The sequence below is a fragment of the Ochotona curzoniae genome, unplaced genomic scaffold, assembly GCF_017591425.1.
Source record: "Ochotona curzoniae isolate NIBS_2020 unplaced genomic scaffold, NIBS_Ocur_1.0 scaffold_3223, whole genome shotgun sequence".
Lineage (NCBI taxonomy): Eukaryota > Metazoa > Chordata > Mammalia > Lagomorpha > Ochotonidae > Ochotona > Ochotona curzoniae.
In genome coordinates this window covers 6,722,586-6,743,639 of record NW_024467108.1, presented here as the reverse complement: position 1 = coordinate 6,743,639, position 21,054 = coordinate 6,722,586, and positions in this window count along the sequence as shown.

Sequence of the window (21,054 nt, the reverse complement as noted above, 5' to 3'; positions counted from 1 at the left end):
AGCCAGGACTTGAATTGGCATCCATATGGGATGCTGGTGTCATAGATAGCAGCTTTACAGTGCCGTCCCCCAGTACAAAACATTTGAAATCAATATATACAAGAGGGATCCTCAGAATGCTTATTGAAATGACAAACTATGAAATCATTTGTGCCTGGATTTCAAGACTCATTTTTTTTTTTAAAGATTTATTTATTGGAAAGTCAGATATACCGAGAGGAGGAGAGACAGAGAGGAAGATCTTCCGTCCGATGATTCACTCCCCAGGTGAGCGCAAGGGCCGATGCTATGCCGATCCAAAGCCGGGAACCAGGAACTTCTTCCGGGTCTCCCACACGGGTGCAGGGTCCCAAGGCTTTGGGCCATCCTTGACTGCTTTCCCAGGCCACAAGCAGGGAGCTGGAAGGGAAGCGGAGCTGCCGGGGTTAGAACCAGCGCCCATATGGGATCCTGGTGCGTTCAAGGTGAGGACTTTAGCTGCTAGGCCACGCCGCCGGGACCTCAAGACTCATTTTTTAATTGTTTTTTCCATATATATATATATATATATATATATATTTTTTTTTTTTTAAATACCTCCATACAAAGGCTAAGAAACACTTCTTCAAACAGAAATTTTTGTCTGCAAGCTTTCAGGTTTTCCTGCTCAGGAAGACCACATAAATTACCACAGTCTGCAGTAGGAGAAGAAAGTGGGGTTGGCACTCACCACAGGCCTCAGAAGAGGAAGATGTGGGGAAATCTGAAATTTGGGAGAGGATGGGAACGTTGGAAGGAGGAACCACAGTGTGGATGACCAACTGTTGGTCCCTCACGCTGCTGTCTGGCATGGTCAGTTGACTGCCTGCGGCGTTGTTGCCTCTGACCTGGAATGGACCCTTCAGTCTTCCAGGCTTTGAACAGCAGCATTCCTTCCCTCTCTGACCTGTAGATGTTAGCAGTATCAAGTATTGTTAAATCTAAGAGCAGGAGCAGAGAGAGCCTGATCTTCTTGAGGGGTTTTAGTGCCCTGAATGGAAGTCCTTCTATTTGCTAAATGAGGTTGGGGAGAGGCACAGATTGACCTTGCCTTTGTGTTGGCACAATGGCAGAACATCCCCAACTTGTCATGTGTATCACAAGCTTCAGACACTAAGGATATAAGATTCTGTTAAGTCAAACTGGTCTCTGACCTGGCACTACATACAGCCGGTACAAAACCTGCCTGCCAAAGATGGCCATCCTATTTTAATCCAATGCACACTTCTGATTTGGTTGTTCTTACAGCTTATAATTAGACCTTGTTGTCAGGAAGAACAAAAAATTAAAACCAGCTGTATTTCAATGCTATTCAGATCTGTGACTGACCCAGTTTTTTAAATTAAATTAAAAAAATGGCATTGCTGTTTTTCACAGCTTTGCGCCTTGCTTACACTCTGGCAAAAGGAGTGTTGGGAATTGCTTTCTGAGCCATAAGCATGGAAGAGCAAGGGTCTGGTAACTGAGGACATGGGTCAACCCTCAGACAAAACTCTAGAGATGTAGCTCTTTCTTTGGGACTTGCCTTAAATAGGCCCCTTTGAAGGATAAGCTTAGAAAATGATGCCCTAGAGGCTGGCATGATGGCATTCCAGCTAATTCTTCACCTGTGGCACTGGTGGTATCCCATATGGGTGCTGCTTCATGCTCTGGCAGCTCCACTTCTGATCCAGCTCCCTGCTTATGACCTGGGAAGAGCAGCTGGAGGAAGGCTCAAGTTCTTGGGCCCTGATCCCACATGGGAGACATAGAGGAAGCACCTGGCTCCTGGCTTTGGATCAGCTGAGCTCCAGCTGTTGTGGCCATTTGGATTGAACCTGAGGATTGGAAGATCTCTTTCTCTGTCTCTCCTTCTCTTTGTAACTCTATCTTTCAAATAAATAAATATTAAAATAAAAATGGTGGTCCTTTGATATAGCAGTTAAGACACGCCTTGGGATGTCTGCACCCTGTATCTGAGTGCCCGGGTTTCAGTTCTGTTCCTGATTCCAGCTTCCTGTCAGTGTGCATCCTTGAGTCCTTGTCACCCCCATGGGAGTCCTGGATTGAGCTCTGGGTTCCTGGCTTTGGCCTCACCTAAGCCCAGCTTTTGTAGTCATCTGGGAAGTGAATCCGTGGGTGGCATTCCTGTTGTATCTATATCTATGTCTCTTTATATTTCATTGATCAATTTAGTTGAACTATTACTCCTAACCCCATTGGCACATCCTGTGTGCAGGAGTGTTCGGTTTTTCTTTAGGAGTCCCTTTTGTCCACACCTCATAGTGTTTATGAGGTTGTCGATGGAAGTCCCTAAACTGCAGGATGCAGACTGGTCACAAGAAAAACCGATCACCGGGCTACAGGGGATTTTCAGCTTCACTCTGTCACCTTCAGGAGAGTGAGGTTGGGGGGTGGTGGCAGTGCTGGAGGATAATTGTGAAAGCTCTTACATATGGAACGACTGGTTTGCCTGGCAGTTATTAAGATGCCCAAGTCTCACATAGGAGTACCTGGATTTGATTCTTTATTTATAGCTTCCTTCACTCTGCTAAGACAATGGGTGATGGCTCAAGTAATTTTCCTGCCACCAGTGTGGGAGACCTATTTTGAGTTCTGGGCTTCTGGCTTTGGGCCCAGCCCAGGCCAGGCCATTGTAGGCATTTGAGGAGTATACTCATGAATGCGAGCTCCCTGTCTCTCTGCCCCTCAAATGAATAAATAAATTTTTAAAAAGCCTCCTGAATAACAATATTCAAGATTTGGAGAGTATTTTTCTTAAAGATTTATTTATTTTTATTGAAAAGTCAGATTTTACAGAGAGGAGGAGAGACAAAAGAAAGATCTTCTATCTGCTGGTTTACTCCCCAAGTGGCTGTCACAGCCAGAGCTGAGCTGATTCAAAACCAGGAACTAGAAGCTTCCTCTGAGTCTGCCACATGGGTACAGGGTCCCTAGGCTTTGAACCATCCTTTACTGCTTTCCCAGGCCACAAGCAGAGAGCTGGAAGGGAAGTGGAGCAGCTGGGACACAAACCAGTGCTCATATGAAATCATGGTGCATGTAAGACAAGGACTGTAGCCACCAGGTTACCATGCTGGGCCCAAGATTCAGAGTTTGAGAGTGGGTGAACACATCCACATGCTGGGAGAATGGTTTAGCTTAACTCCATGGGAACAGAGGCTGCAGACTAAGATCCTTTCCAGACCTCACACTGGGTGCCTATTCATCTAGCTGCTCAACTCTAGTCTTTTACAATAAATACAGCACTTTCCTGAGTTCTGTGAGTTGGCCTGGTGAATTATCAAATCTGATGAGACTCATGGGAGCTCCTAAATTTGAAGCCAGCAGGGAAGCAGTGAGGGGTATCCTGAGCACCCCACTTGCAGTTGGCAACTGAAATGAGAGCAGTCTAGAAGAGATACAGGGTCAGCATTAACTGTGGAACTTAGTGCCAGAATTGAGTTATTGGACACACAGCTGGTGTCAGAGAATTGGAGAATTGCTGTGAAAAATAACACTTACTTGGTGTTAAAAGGCATCACATACCAACTATTTGCTAATCATAGCAATCTGCCCTGAAAACAGAAATTTTAATAAATTTAATGTTATATGACTTTCATCAAAGAGGAAAAGGGAAAAAAGAAATGTTGCATTATTAATGAGTTATATTTCTGACAGAAGAGAACTTCTATTTCAAGGAGCTGTCAATGAATATCAAATCCTCATCTTGTAATTTTGAGTCTCTGTTGAATGAGAGAATTTTTTAGGCTCCATTATTGTTAACCTCTGTTTCTCCCTGCCTGCTTACGTTCACGCACACTGAGCACCATGACATGCATTTGTGCTGACTATTGATGAGTGTTGATGGCCCTGTACTATCGTGTCACAGGTGAGAACACGCACAGAAGCTACCCTGTGTGGCAGTAGCTATTAATGATTATATGCGAAAGTGATTATGAACCACCCAAATACATCCAGCTGAGCCAAAACTAAAGCTACCCTCAACTTGTTTTTTCCTTAATAGAACTCCAAAAACATCTAGCCAATCCACTACCCCATACATGGAGAATAGCATATTGCATTCATGGTATTGAAATTATTTTGCCTTTGCAACATTTTAGAAATGGGCAGCCATGTCTATGGATATCCCAGGCTGGGAAGGGGTGTGTGCCAGGGACTGTGAAGCCGCAGCTGCAGCAGAAAGCACCAGCTAGAGTCCGACTGTCTGCCCTGGCCTGGCTCCCACATGTAGGAACTCTGGGATATTAAGATAAGAATGACTTCATTGGGTATTGTAATGATTACACTTAGAATTCTTTTACTTTACAGTGATGCAAAAGTAACGCACACTTAATAAAACCTGCCCTTGGCATCCTGAATTTGGATCTTTTCCTGGCTGGTTCCTATGCCACCTTGAGCTCCTCTCTGCTGAATCTGAGAAGAGGCAGCAAATACAGCTGCCAGTCAGTCTGGCACGTACAGGGCAAACAGCTGACACTCTACAGAGTGCTGTGTTGCTGGCATTTTGGGCTCTGGGATTCAGTAGCTTTCATGAGATTTCAGCAGGAGCAGAAAATAAGCTTTGTGTTAGATTACTTGCTCAACTGTAGACCAATGTAAGTGTCCTAAGCATTTTGAGACAAGGAAAGTTATGTCCTCAGTAGGTTGAGTATGTTAGATACATGTTGGATTTCTAATATTTTGACTTACCTATTGTTGAGAAGGGAGGTATCAGTATTTTTAAAGCACTTAGATTAGTGCCTTGAATAGTAAGCACTATTTTTTTTCAGAGGAGAATTTACTTAGCCTTGTGGTTTTGAATCCTTTATATGTGCTGGTAACTCCAGAGTTGCATATGGTTGTGGCATAGTAGGTTAAGCTGCTCATTGGAGCACCTGTCTCCGTAAGTGCCTGAGATGAATTCTTACTTCAGCCTTTCCAAAGAGCTCCCTGCTAATGAAAGGATGATGCCCTAAGTACTAGGGTCCCTGTCATCCACATAGGAGACGAAGACAGAGATTCTGGTTCCTGGCTCTGACATGGCCCAGCCCTGGTTGTTCTAGGAGTTTGAAGAATGAACCAGCAGATGGAAGATCTCTGTATCTTTCTCTGTCAATCTGGCTTTCAAATGATTTTATTTTTTAATTTAAAAAATTTTTTAGATGTATTTATTATTTTTAATTGGAAAAGGCAGATTTACAGAGAGAAGGACAGACAGAGAGAAAAATCTTCCATCTACTGCTTCACTCTCCAAATGACCGCAACAGCCACAGTTGAGCTGATCCATGGCCAGGAGCCAGGAGTTTGTGCTGTATCTCCTTTACTGCCGTTTGAAATTACTGCTGTATAGTGTATTTAAAAAACAAAACAAAAAGCTCTTCTACACTGTTGGTAGGAATGCAAAATAGTGAAGCCATGGTGGAAAAAATATGGCAGCTCTTCCAAAAATTGTAAATAGAATTTCCACATGATCCAGTAATTCTCCTTCTAGGTATATAGCCAAGAGAATTGACAGCAAGATCTTCAATCTTTACTTTTTGGGTTTGGGATAACAAGTTAACCGAGGAGGGAAGCACTTGGCTTCATCAAGACACCTGTGATACCCCGCTCCATGATGGCTTCACTGCACACCCCAGCTCCCTGCTGCTCCAGACCTGGGACTCGGCAGGATGTCTCTGGGGATTAGTTCCTGCTAGCTCCTCTGGAGACCTGCGCTGAGGTCCTGGCCCCCAGCTTCAGGCCCCAGCATGGGGCTGTGGCAAGCCTTGGGGGATGGATGAGTGGATATACGAGTTCTGTTTCAGTTTGTCTCTCAAATTTTTTTTTTTTTTGAAAATTAACTTCTGAGCCCACTACATTTTCCAGTTATTAAAATAGAATGAATCCTTTTCAGATTTTCCAGAAAAGAGATCTTGGCTGCTTGTCAGATTGTAATGTCAAATGAATGCTTGTATGTGGTGAAATCTTGAAGAAGCCAGAAAAGGCAAGCCTATGATTTCATTTGTTAGGAGACTACTTAGGAAAACTATGCTACTTACCACTTTGTTTCAGATGTGTCATTATCTCATTGACTCACTTTTTTTAAAGATTTAGTTATTTATTGAAAAGTCAGATATACAGAGAAGAGGAGAGGTAGAGAGGAAGATCTTCCGTCCGATGATTCACTCCCCAAGTGAGCGCAAGGGCCGATGCTATGCCGATCCAGAGCCAGGATCTAGGAACTTCTTCTGGGTCTCCCACATGGGTGCAGGGTCCCAAAGCTTTGGGCCATCCTCAACTGCTTTCCCAGGCCACAAGCAGGGAGCTGGAAGGGAAGTGGAGCTGCTGGGACTACAACCGGCACCCATATGGGATCCTGGCTGCGTTCAAGGCGAGGACTTTTGCCAATAGGCCATGCTGTCAGGCCCTCTCATTGACTCTTTTCTTTCTTTTAAGATTTATTTTTATTATTTTTTTTATTGGAAAGGCGGATATACAGAGAGGAGAGACAGAGAGGAAGATCTTCCGTCCGATGAGTTACTCCCCAAGTGAGCACGACGGTTGATGCTATGCCGATCCGAAGCCAGGAGCCTCTTCTGGGTCTCCCACGCAGGTGCAGGGTCCCAAAGCCTTGGCCCATACTGCTTTCCCGGGCCACAGGCAGGGAGCTGGATGGGAAGCGGGGCTGCTGGGATAGAACCAGCGCCCATATGGGATCCTGGGTGTGCAAGGGGAGGACCTTAACCACTGCGCCACTGCGCCGGGCCCCCTCATTGACTCTTAAAAGAGCTGTGTGTGATAGTTGATAATTTGCTTCATTTAAACATATGAACCTGAAATAGCAGTGTATTGTCCTAGGTCACACTAAGGTGTAAGCAAATACTTCTGATTCCTGTGTTTTCAACTAAATCATATCAACTCTGGTAGCTGTGTGGGAATTCTTTTTTTTTAAATTTTTATTTAAAATTTTGAATTTATGGTACAATTTTATAGAGTTTGGGTCCCCCTCTAATTCCCAGGCCCCAACTGATTTTCCCCATATTGTCACAACAGTACAATCCTTCATGAGGAGTTACAATTCCATCTGTGTGGGAATTCTTAAAGTTTGATAAATGTTCTCATTTTTCTTGTTCTTGACACCACATATAAGGGTACATGTATATGTATGATTCGATTTATGTTAGTTCCATGTCAGGATCACATGTACTAGAATACAATTTTGAATTACACATAATGCCGTATAAAACTGACAAAACCCACTAATTTATTGCATTCATATTAAGTTGCAAGTTGTTTAAATAGCACGACTTCACAGGCAGCCACACGTATTGTGGCACTGACATTACCACTGAAACGGAAGTTAGATGATACTTACCTTGGTTTCAGCAATGAAGGTAGGGGTAAGTTACTGTGAATTGAACCACAATGCATGTATCTCAAAGTCCAGTTATCAGAAAGTTATAGGACACTTACCTGCAAATAGGTATTACTACATATTCTAATAATTTAATGATCTAAATCCAAAAAGAGAAATGAAACTAACAGTGATTTAAAAAGGAAGAATGGCAACAATGGAAAATCATGACGTATTTAAAACATCAAGGATCAGATGCTGCAGCAGTCCATTCTTTAAATTAGAACCAGTCTTGGACCTGGTGTGATGGCGTAGTGGCTAAATCTTCACCTTGCACACACCAGGATTCAGTACGTGCGCAGGTTCATGTCAAGGCTGTTGCACTTCCCAGACAGCTCCCTGCTTGAGGCCTGGGAAAGCTGTAGAGTACAGCCCAGGGCCTTGGGACCCTGTGCCCATGTGGGAGGCAGGGAGGAGAGGTTCCTGGCTCTCGGCTCCAGACTGGCTCTGCTCTAGCTGTTTGGGGAGTGAAGCAGAGGATAAAAGATCTTTCTTCTTCCTCTCTGTAGATCTGCCTTTCCAACTGATAGATGTTTCTTTCTGTCCACCGGAAAGACAGATCTACAGAGAAGAGAGACAGAGAGAAAGATCTTTCGCCTATTGATTCACTCCCCTAAGTAGCCGCAATGGCTGGAGCTGTGCCAATCCGAAGCCATGAGCCAGGAGCTTCTGGGTCTTCCTTGTGGGCGCAGGGACCCAAGGCTTTGAACCGTCCTCAACTGCTTTCCCAGGCCACAAGCAGGGAGCTGGATGGGAAGTGGGGCCAGGATACGAACTGGCCCCCATATGGTTCCTGGCATGCAGGTGAGGACTTTAGCCACTAGACTACTATGCTGGGCCCAAAATAAATAAATCTTTAAAAAAAATTTTTTTTTTTTTTGTGGGGCCAGCATTTGGGTGTTGAGGGTTAATCTGCTAAGTATACTGTCTTCTGAGGTCCAGCTTGAGTCCACTGTTCCACTGTTCCACTTCTGATTCAGCTCCCTGCTTACTGGCCTGGGAAAGCAGTGGAAGATGCCCAAGTATCTGAGCTCCTGCATCCATGTTTGTGAGCTGGGTCTTGAACCTAGGCAGATATCCCAAGCATGTCTTTACGACTGAGCCAAACACTCTTCCCTCTAGTTATTTCTTCTTGACTGATGCTAATCCCTTAATACTCTTTTCACCAAGGACTGATGCAAACAATAAACCCTAATTCTTGGTATTCAGAAATTTTACTTTTAGTTTTTCTAAAGATTTATTTATTTGGAAGGCAGAGTCGTGTGTGTGTGTGTGTGTGTGTGTGTGTGTGTGTGTGTGTGTAGAGAGTGAGAGAGAACGAGAGATACCCATTTGTATCCATCACTCCCCAAATGGCTGCAGTGAGCAGGGATGGGCCAGGCTGAAGCCAGGAGCTACTGCATTGCCAACCAATATTGGGGTGCTGGTTCAAGTCCAACTGTTCCACTCCCAGTCCAGCTTCTTGCTAATGCTCCTGGCAAGGCAGCAAAGCACATGCCACCCAGTTAGGTGACAAGGACGGAGTTCCTCCTGTCTCCTGGCTGTTGTGGAAATTTGGAAAGTGAACCACCAAGTAGAAGAGCTCTCACTCTCTTTCTCTGTCCCCTCTACACCCCTGTTACTCTGCCTTTCAGATAAGTAAACAAATCATACAAAAATATTCATTAAAAAGCATAAGCAATGCTATTCGTCTCATTAATATTTTAGGAAAATTTTTTAATAAAAACATGCAATCATTAGCAAAATATGCTGTTTATGCTTGTCCTGAATGTTATTCTTTTCAAACATATAAAGGACTTATTAAGGTTATTTTTATAATAAATACTTTCAATTTCCATTTTAATTCTTAATATAGTAAATACTAGTAGGTATACCTCACACATGTGTTTTGGATTTTGAGTCATCTTTACAAGTGTGAAGGGGTTCTGAGCTCAGATAGTTTGAGAACTGCTTCTCCATCTTTCCCTAGAATCGCTGCCATCCCACCCAGGACAACTGGTTGCCAGCCTGTGCTTTAACACTTCACGGGACAGGGAGGTCACCACCTCCCAGAGCAGCTGGTTTTATCTTTGGACTCCTCTGCTTCCTCAGAAGTTCCGGCAACGAATCAAAAATCTCTGTTGGAGACACCCACTAATAGGTCTGACACCCACCGTTGGTTTTACGTGCTGCAGCCTGAAGCTCTCTCTGAGGAAGGGAGATGGCCATTGCCCTTTGTGGTGGCCTCAGATGGAATCAGCCTGTCCCCTGGGTGACGAGAGTGCACACACATCTTTCTGAGTCAGCCACTGATCTGTAGGAAGCATTGCCAAGCCAGATAACTCACAGCTGCTTTTCCAGGAACCAGCAGATTATCTCCAACCACACACCAAATATGAGAAACTCATGCTGTTGTTGTTTTTTTTCCAATGTTATTTTTTTCCATTATAAATCATAGACACCAATTTTAAAACATGAAGAAATGTAAAAAGAGAAGGGCCTTGGAAAGAAAACTTGGTCACAGTTAGCCTTGACTTTCTTTTCTTGGCATCCCTCCCTTTCAGGCTTGTCCTAAATGCTATTCTTTTCAGTTCCCACAAGCAGCTTGGCCCACTATGCCTGCCTTACAAGGTCTCTGGGATTGCCAGGCTGCCAGGCACACAGTGCAGTGGGGCAGTTGGTGGTCTGTTTGCAGCTGCTCAGGGGTAGCTCCGGAGAGGGACGCAGAGGGAACAAGGCACTCCCCAGAAGAGCTGGAGTATCCTGCAGCCTTGGCCTCGGTCTCTCCAGTGTTGTGGTATCAGAAGGGACAGATACTCTCCCACACCAGAGACTGGTACACTTCTTTCTGTTTTGGATTTTGGCAAAATAAGAAGTTCCTCCAAGAATTTTACTTCTGAGAATCTATACTAAGGAAATGATAAGATTTAGACATTACGTGTCTATTGTTCTTCAGAAAACTTGGGAATGAACTAGATGCTCAGAAGTGACGGTTTAATTTGAAAACTCTGTAAATTGTATATCCTATACTAGTTAAAAATAATAGAGGTTGGTGAGGTCTTTTTAGCATGGTGAAAGTCAACATGCAGTGTATAGGTCTGATATAACGTTTCTAAACAAATAATTGATGTCTGGAAAATTTAAAAAGTAGGATATATAGTAGTCTCAATTATACAAATACTTTTATAACAAAGCAGGATATACAGTACAGTCTCATTTATACAATTTTTTAAATTGGAAAGTCAGATATACAGAGAGAAGGAAAGTCAGAGAGGAAGATCTTCCATCTGTTGATTCACTCCCCAAGCAGCTGCGACAACTGGAGCTGTGTTGATCTGAAACCAGGAGCCTAGAGCCTCTTCCAGATCTCCCATGCGGGCTCATGGTCCCAATTTTTTGGGCCATCCTCGACTGCTTTCCCAGGCCACAAGCAGAGAGCTGGATGGGAAGTGGGGCTGCTGGGACATGAACTGGTATCCATATGGGATCCTGACGTGTGTAAGGCGAGGACTTTAGCCACTAGGCTACTATAATGGGCCTATATAAATATTTTTTGTGACACAGTGCAAAGGAGGTTCTTGCAACGGTTGGCACTAATTTATATCAAGGAAACTTTGTAAGAATACTTTGAAATACCCAGTGGGCACACAGGCCAGCAGATTTCCCTTCAGAGGAAGGGAAGCTGTTTTGCATGAAGCAAAGAGGAGAATTTGGTTTATTGCTTCTAAAAAGGAGAAGGAAGGAAGGAAAGTGTTGGTAAGGGCTGTCACAATTACAAATGACAGAAACTTAACTCAGGGTAAGGAGGGGAGGAGTAGAAGGAGGTTAAATAAGAGGTACCAAAACAGTTACATAGAAGAATGAGTTCCATTGTTCCATAGCGCAGTGGAGTGACTGTGGTCACTGTAACCTTGAGAGCCCCAAACTAAAGAAGTAAGGAGAAGGATCAGCATTGTGGCATAGCTGGTAAGGCTTGCTGCCTGCCATGCCAGTACCCCAGATGTGCGCTGGCATAAGTCTCAGCTCCTCCACTTCCAATGCAGCTTCCTTCTCATGTTCCTGGAAGAAGCTGAAAGGCAGGCCAAGTATCTGGGTCCCTGCACTGACTGGGGAGACTGAGATGAAACTCCAGTCTCCTAACTTTAACCTGGCTAATCCTGGCAGTAAACTAGGGGCTAGATGGTATCTCTTTCTGTGCCTCTCTCTCTCCCTGTAACTCTTTCACTTGATCTTAGCCAAAAGGCCAAGAAGCGATCTCCTGTAACTCTTTCAAATAAATCTTAAAAAAAAAAAAAAAGGAGGGTCTGGCACTGTGGCATACTCAGTAAAGCTGCCTGCTCCGGTGCGGCATTCTATATGGGCACTGGTTTGAGGCCTTGCTGCCCCGCTTCTGATCCAGCTCCCTGCTAATTTGTTTGGGAAAGCAGAAGAGGAACGCCCAACTACTTGGGCCACTACACTCACATGGGAGACCCAGAAGAAGCTCATGGGTCCTGGCTTAGGGGACTGGCTCAGCTCTGACCTGGTGGCCATTTGAGAAATGAACCAGCAAATGGAAGATCTCTCTCTCTCCCTTCTCTATATATAACTCTTCTTTCAAATGAAAATAAATTAATCTTAAAAAAAAAAAAGAAAAAGAAGAAGGGAGAGAGCCAAGTGTGATAGCCCAGCAGCTAAAGTCCTCATCTTACACATGCCGGGATCCCATATGGGCGTCAATTCGTGTTTTGGAGGCCATGTTTCCCATCCAGCCCACTGCTTGTGACCTGAGTGCAAGAGAAACTCAAGGAAGTGAAATGTTCAGGCAGGCTGTACACAACTGTTCTGTAGAAGCAGAAATGCCAGAAAGTCTATTGCTCTGTGTGCATGAATGTGTGTGTGTGTGTGTGTGTGTGTGTGTGTGCGTGTGTGCGTGTGTGTGTGTGTGTGTGTGTGTGTGTGTGTGTGTGTGTGACAGAGTTGATTGAGGAAGGGTGGTAGTATACACTAATTTGGTGATTTTAGGAAGCAGTATGGACTTAGGACCCAGAAAAAGTTACTGTAACAACTCCTTTATCTTAGTCATTTTATTATATCTAGCTATTTATTTGAAAGGAGAGAGAGAGAGAGAAAGAGATTGGTTTTGTCTGCCAGTTCACTTCCACAGTGAACCACACAGCCAGGAACCAAGAACTCCATCCAGATATTCATGTGGGTGGTAAAAACTCAACTCTTTGGACCATCATCAGGTGTCTCCAAGAAACATCAACAGGAGGTTTGATTGGAAACACAGAGTAGCCAGGGCTCACACCAGCATTCCGATTCCAGGTGTGAGTCTCCCTGGTAGTGGCTTAATCTGTTGCATCACAATATTTGCTCAAAACTTGTTTCTTTAACATATGTAGATTGTATTTCTTATTGAAAAAATGAAGGTACAACTTTTTAAAAGAATGAGGCATAGTGTTAAAGGTTGAACAGAATTTAGCTCCCAAACTCTTACAGATGTTTCAATCCCATATCTTATGTTCAATGAAAGTGAACTAATATTAACAATGGAAGGATGAAGGGTGAAGATTGATCTAGTCATAGTGTCTAGAAAGGTGGCCCAGAGGAAGGTCTTGGCCACTGGGGTCTTGTTTTTTTTTGTTCTTCCCATACTGAGTCGTTCTTTACCCACTGGAAAAGAGCATGACTGACCCACCCTAATGTTGGTTGGAATTCATGGCTGAAGCAGCTGAACAGAATGTACCACATTACAGATTTGCCTTGTACACAGGATTTCAGAATCCAGCACTTTTTTCAGGTCCTTTTCTTAGGCTCAGACCATGTCGCCTATAAATGAGTTAAAGACTTGGAAAGCAGTTGGTAAGATGCAGCTAGCATATGCCTTTTGAGTGTCACTTTCCTTTTGGAGCTTGTTGTCCTCATCTGTGAAATGGAACACAACTCTTGCTCTGATTCCCTCATAGGCCTTTTTGCAAGAATCAAGAGAGCATAAGGGGTTCAGCCAAGCTGTTGAGATGCCCTCGTCCCACATCATAGTCTCTGAGTTCAATTTCTGGCTCTGGCTCCAGCTTCTTGCTATTGCAGATTCTGGGAAGCAGCGGTAATGCTCTAAGCAGTTGGGTTCCTTTTGCCTACATGGGAGACCTGGATAGTGTTCCTGTCTTTGGCTACTGCCATTGAGGGCACATGGGGATTGAAGCAGTGGATGGTGGGTAATCTCTTAGTCTCTTTGCCTTTCAAATAAATTAAGTAAATAAATGAAAGTCCTCAAAATTAAGGCTCTTCTCCCCAGCTGCATTGTACCTAGGCAAGTGTTACATTGCTGGGAGCAGAGCAGCTAATAGCTGGTGGGCATCCTGGACCTGGTTGATGCCAAATTTGTGTTAACTGTATTAGCATGCCAGCATAATCACCTATTCTCTTTTTTTAAAGATATATGGGGGCAGATGCTGGCCCGAGTGTGTGTGGGCCCTGGATAGTCAGGTAGGGCCCCAGGCTGGCGTGTCACACCTCTAGAGGACTAGGCATGGGGGCTGTAGATTTCTCAGGGAAGTGGGTCTGGAGATGTGTGTGAGGGAAGATTGCTGAGGGAAAACATAAAAGATGAAAATGGCTTCTGGGGTGACTTCCACTAATCTGGCTAGTGCACTTGCAAGCAATGAGGGGACAGAGACTGGATGATTTAGAGGAGGGAAACCGGAGGACCTTTGGGGGCCAAACCAAAACACCTGCCCAGGTGGGAGACCTGAACTGGGTTTGTTGGTATCAACCACTGCTTACTGGTGTACACAAAAGGCATGGCTGAGGGGCCTGCCTGGCAGGGCTTGATCTCATACGTGCCAGTGAGTTGGGACAGGAGGTGGACCATGTTAGACTCGGCCATGACAATAACCAGCTCATGAGAGAACTGGATCTGGAAGCAGATTCTGTGGGGGATCATGGGTTCACCCCTGTGGGTTGGCCATACCAGCTGGTTTGTTCGAGGTCTGGGTTGGTGACGGCCTGAACTACACATGAGCATGGAACTCAACAACACCCATTGGTATTGGAATTGGTGTTGGGAACTGTCCGGGCTCTTCCAGCCTGTAGCACCCACAGGCACACTCAAGAATTGGCTGTAGATTGAGCCAGGCCGCAACATCCACTAGCACACACACAAAGGCTAGGACGGAGGGGGCAGACTGTTGGGTAAAAGTGTAGCATCTGCTCACATGTGTGAGATCTGGTTCTGGAAGTGGGTCTGGTGGGAGAATTTGGGAAACTCCCCTAGAGGGTCATTGCTTCTGCCGTTGAACATGTGAGTCAGGGCTAGATGTTGGTCTGACTGGGCAGTACTGCTTCGCTTGTCAGCAGGTATGTGGGTTAGCTCTGTAGAGGGTGAACTGAGCAGGGCCAGGCCAAACCAAGAAACACTAGCATATGCAGGAGCCAGGATGGGGTGCGGGCCATACCAAACTAGGCTAGGCAACCGTACCTACCAGTCTGCATGAAAGCCAGGGATGGGGGCAGGCTGGACAGAGAGCTTGGCTACAGCTTGTTCCTGCCAGGACAGAAGGTGGACCAAGTCATTCCGGGCCAAAGACCCACTGATGTGTGCAAGACTTGCCACTGAGAAGTGACCTGATAGAAGAGTTTGGGGAGCTCCTCTGTTAGGATACAGTCCCTGCAGGTGAACACAAGAACCAAGGCAGGGAGAAGTCCAGACCAGGCCAGGTTACAGTATCTGCTGGCACACACAAAGGCTACGGCAGAAGGGACAGACTGTTGGTGTCAACCAGCACCCACTGGTGCACACAAAAAGCATGGCTGGGGAGCCTGCCTGGCAGGGCTTGACCCTGTATGCACCAGTGTTAAAGCAGTGGGCAGACCATGTTAGGGCTCCCACATATCTTTTTTTTTTTAATTTTTATTTTAGATGATGCTTACATAATTGATCAGGGTGAGAATGATCAAGGATCAGGGAAAAGTGGGCGTGATCATTGTTTCCAAGTTTTCCATTTCTTTTTCCTGTATCTGGGGGGAGGGAGGAGACCAGGGGAGAAACCATACCCAGCCTTCCAACTGCCCCAGCACCCAGAGATGGGGAACAGCCACCCAATATCGACCCAGGGTCCTGATGTGGTGTATGCTTTGAGGGTTCTGCCCAGGTGATTTTGATAGTTCTGAAATGTTGTTGATCTCCTTAATCCAAAGATGAGGGAACACTCTGAATGTCCACTGGCTGACATAGTCCATCTTAGAGTCTCCATTCACCCAGATATTTGCTGTCTTTGTTGGGCTGGGGTAGTTGTCCAGTCTGTTCTGTTTTTCCTCTGCTATGGTAACAGATGTCTTCTGAAGGCTCCAAATGGGCTGCCATATCCTCTGTGTGGATCTGGGCCAGGCAACTACTACTCCATTTTTTCCACATAGGAGAACCAGTTCTCACAGGTGAGCCCAAGGTCCTAGACCAGGTGACCCAGGCTCTACTGGACCCCTTGTCCCCAGGGCTCACAGACCTGGCACCCTACTTGCAAGCAGGCTTAAGGATCCCAGCCAGATGACCCAGACCCCGCTGGACCCCTTGCTTCCAGCGCTCATGGTACCTGCCCCCACTGCCCCCAGACTGACATGGCTTGCCTCATGTTGGCATCTACCAGTAGGTGATTCAGCCTGGTTCAGTCCAGCCTGCCCCCAATTCCAGCTCCTGTTGGTTGGTGCTGCAGCCTATCCCAGCCCAGCCAGCCCCTGTTCCAGCCTTTATGTGAACTGGTTGGTTGTGGTCCGACCTGGCCTCTCTTGCAAACCATCCTGGTCATCATATCTAGGTTATGAACTGGCCCAGCCTGACCCACACCCCCAGACCTGACCCACACGTATGGTTGCTGGCACTGTAGCCTGGTCTTAATTTGGCTGCTCTTTGCCTTGGGTCTTGTGCTCACCTGCAGGGTGGCTACGCTGGAGATGGGCCAGGCTGATCCAGTGCATAGCATTCATTGGTAGATCTGAGAATCAGGACGCGGTGCAAGACAGGCTGGATTGGGCCTGCGATACCAGCTACTTCACATTAAGACCGGGGCTGGGGACTGGCTGGGTTAGGCTAGGCTGCAGGATCTAACTTGGGGCAGAATCTGGCTGTAGTATTCACTGGTGAGTACTGAGGTGAGGTGAGCCAAGCAAGTCTGGGATGCAGCTCCCACCAGCTCAGGTTAGACCCAGGATTGGGCACAGGACAAGTAGGGGAACAGTGAAGACTCCCCTGCTGGGCTACTGCTCCTTCTGGTGAGCGTGAGAGTTGGGGGGCAGATCAGGATGGGCAGGGCTACAAAACCCATTGATCTGCATGTGAGCTGGGTTAGGGGAAAAGCCAAGTGGGGCTAAGTGACCATATCCACTGGTGCATGCAGTAGCCAGAGTAAGTGAAGCCTGGTTAGGCTTTGTTGCAGCATTAATAGGCAAGTATTGGAACTGGGAGCAAGTCCTATCAGGCTAGATTGTAGAAACACCTGGAAAGGGCAAGATCTAGAAATGGAAGAGGGTCCAGTAGGGAAACTTTGGGCATCTCTCTGATGGTCTGCAACTCCTACTGGGGGCAGGTCTGGCTAGACAGGCAGTGGCACCTGCTGGCATGAGTGTGAGCTGGATAGTGAGATTGGTTGGACTGAGCTAGACTCCAGAGCCCATTGATGTGCATGAGAGTTAAATGGGATGTGGGACAGACTGGACCAGTCTGCTACATATACAAGCATGCACAGGAATCAGGGCTGGGGTCAGGCCTAGTGGGTATTAATAGGAGTCACTCCAACTAGGCTGCAGATCTTGCTGATGTGTGTGAGGGCAAGCATGTGGTGGGCGGGGTTAGGCTGGGTTGCAGAATCCATTGGTTTGTGCAGGAGATGGGGCTGGGGACAGAACTGACCGGGTGACTGCAACCACTGGTGTATGTATAGGCTGATGTGGGTTATGGATTGTGCCAGACCCTACACACTGGCACACACAGGAGTCAGGTGTGGGCTTACCTCTGGTGAGGTTTTCTTTGGGGATAACCCCAACTGAATCACTGGACTCAGAACTCCAACCATGGTGAAAATCATAGGATATAAGGTCTGACTGTGGAGCTCATGTGTAAGAACTGGTTCTTTACAGTTACTGAGGCCAATGAGGTGGTGCACATGGGGGACATTACTAGTAGTTCATTGAGGCCTGCAGAGGCCATTTAGTGCTGTGGAGGCCATAACAAATTGTACAGTTTCCCCAACAAGTATCTGAGCGCATGGAGATTCTGAGGTGGACTGTCAGTCAATGGGCTTTAGAAGGATTTCCTCAACCTTGGAACAATGAAATAAACAGCATCTCAAACCTACCAAAACCACTGGAACAGTATCCTCAGAATGTGATCCACATCAGGGACCCTGGGATGACATTGGGTGGCCTTTCCCCATTCCTGGGTACTGATGCAGTTGAGTTACTGGAAGTGGCCCTCTCCCCTTCTCTTCCTACTTTCTCCAGATACCAGAAGAGAAAAGGAGATTAGAGGCAGTTGTTTCATCCACTTTCCTCCATTCCTCTATGTTCCTCTCTATAATTGATGGTCCACATGGGCATGCATCCCTCTCAACCATGTAAACATTATCAAAAATAAAGAGAACTTGTAACAGAAAAGTTAAGGCTCTTCCAAACTAAAAGACAGAAAAACTAAACTAAAACCTAAATATATGGTAACAATTTAGATTAAGCAAATTCTACAAGAGTTATAATAATTGGGGGTGGCCACCTCAGGTATTAATCTAGAACAGGAGGGTAAGTGATCAAACATTTGAAAAACCAGGAAGCTTTCATGGGGTAAATTGGACAGTGATACTTCAAGATATAATGGCTGAGATTCTCTGGGTCAAGAAAGACATGGTTTTCAAGTTGAGCATTCTGAGCACAATAATAATTTCATCTGGACACATTATAGTACATGTCAAGAATAAAGAAAACTTTCAAAAATCAGGCTGAAGAGAAAGGAAAAGCAGATTAATGTTAGTAATTAGAATGACCACATAGTCATCTTCAGCAAAAGTGGAATCCCGGAGTCTCTGAAATAACATAATCATAGTGCTGAGGAAAAGGCAGTGCCTACCTTTTCAGCTAAAAATAATCCAAGAGTGAAGGATAAAATAAAACAATTTCCAGAATGCACCAAGACTAATTAAAAGGAATGTAAGAGGAATAATCAAAGAATGGAGAATATAAACATGTTTTAAAGCTTTTGTCTTACTTTGGAGGAGGATGGAGATACTGAAATTTTATAGATAAATATGTATATATTTCTAATTTAAGCATAATGCTGATAGAATAACAAGACATTTCTTCTGAGGCTTCAGAGAGGGAAAAGGGAACTGAATAAAATATTATCAATCCAAGAGAATATGAGAAAGAAAGGGCAATAAAGAAGCAAAATGATTAAAAGAAAACATCTAATGGCCGAAACAAGTATGAGCATAGCAGTACTCCCTATTACACAAGGAACATATATTTATTGAGAACCTAGTAGGCACAGTACTGTTCTGAGCCATAGATACAATAATGATCATATCAAAGTCCCAACACTCACTAAGGTTACGTTTTAATGAAGAAATGTGGTAGCACAGGAACACATATGTATGTCTAAGGTAATTAAACTCACTTATGAAAATCCAAAAACTGCCACTGGATACAAGTAGTGTCTAGCACTGTGCTCCTCACAAATGAGAGAAGTCACCCAAAACATGAAGCTAACCATGAAGTGTCTTAGGAATCAGCAGGTGGTGGCTCAAGTACTTGCATCTCTGCCACCCACATTGAGGGGGCTGGGTACCCGGATGGAATTCCATTTCCAGCTTAGCTTTCGGCTGAGCCTAGCCCCAACCTCTATGGGCATTTGAGGAGTGAAAGCAGCAGATAGAAGATCTCTCTTTCTTTCCCTTTCAAGGGAAATTGAAAACAAATATTTTTAAAAGCATTCAGGTAGGCAATTAAAACACAGACACACACACACATGCACACACACCATATCACTGAGAAACAGTTTTCAGCTACAAGTAAGACTCCTGAGAATGAACAGCTTAAAACTTTTTTTTTTAAAACCTCTTTCTTCCCTAACAGGAACTTTGTAGGCAGGTGACTCCTGGCACTGTGTTGATGACTCAACATAATTTAAGATCTTTGTGATTTTCCTGGCCTTTTACTCATGATTTCAGGATGGCTGCTCCCGCTATGGAGTCCACATCCGCATTAAGGTGGGAGGAAGAAGGAAGAAGCAGAAGGTAGAATTCAGAAGCAAAGATACTCAGAGCTGGTTGTTTTCTTCCTCCTCTCCTGTGTGTTTTCTGTTTGTCACTAAAAAATTAACCATGAACTTGGCATTTTAAAGTAATGCGTATATGTGTCATCTCACAGTTTCTGTAGGTTGGGAGCTTGGGGATGGCTTGGCTAGGCCCTGTGCCCAGGGTTTCCCAAGGCTACAATCATGATGTTAAAGGGTTGTATTCCCATTGGAGGCTTCGTTGGCTCCTTAATTCTCTTGGCAGAATTCATTTCCTTGCACTTCAGAACTCTAGGCAGCATGCTCTGAAAGGCTGGAAGGAGAGGGGACAGTGAGTCTGTCTGGAGTTTTCCTTGTCTCAAGAGCCCTAGGAGGGACTGGCATTGTAGTATCATGGGCTAAGCCACCACCTGTAAGACCATCATTCCATATTAGAGCTGTTTTATGTCCCTGTTACTTCACTTCCCATTCAAATTCCTGCTACTGGCCTGGGAATGCTGTGGAAGATCCCTGCTACCCACATGGGAGACCTGGAAGACACTCCTGGCTTCTCATTTCGCTCTAGCTCTATCCTGGATGTTTCAGTCGTCTGGGGAGTGAGCCAGTGGATGCAAGATTTTTCTGTCTCTTCCTCTCCATAGCTCTGACTTTTGGATAAATAAACAATTCGTTAAAAGAGAGAGTTCATTGGGAGCCATTGTATCCATTATAGTGAGCTTATGTAGTATTTAAATATTGATACTTTAAATTTTTCTTATTTATAAGAATATTGTATTAATTTTATTTATTAATAAGAGATACATATCTCCCATCTGCTGGTTTGCTCCCCAAGTGCCTGCAATAATCCATAATTAGGCGAAGCTGAAGTGGAAGACTTAAGAACCCTTTCCAGGTCCCCCACATGGATGGCAAAGACCCAACTACTTGGGCCTTCACCTGCTGTTTCTAGGATATGAATTAGCATGAAGCTGGAATTGGAAGGACTCCAGGCATTCCATTATGGCAGTTAGATGCCCCAAGGGATTTATTAAATGCTAGGCTAAATCTTCCATCCTCTACCTCCAAATCTTTTTCTTTTAAGATTTATTTATTTTTACTGAAAAATCATATTTACAAATAGAAGGAGAGACAGAGGGAAAGATCTTCCATCTACTGCTTTGGTCCTCAAGTGAATGTAATGGCCAGGTTTGAGCAGATCCGAAACCAGGAGCCTCCTCCAGGCCTCCCTCGTGGGTGTAGGGTCCAAAGGCTTTGGGTCATCCTCTACTGCTTTCCTAGGCCACAAGCAGAGAGCTGGAAGGGAAATGGGGAAGCTGAGATATGAACTGGTGTTCATATGGTATCCTGGTGAATGCAAGGCGAGAACTTTAGCCACTAAGCTACCGAACCGGGTCCCTACCTCCAAATCTTGATAGATAAGTACCATTCT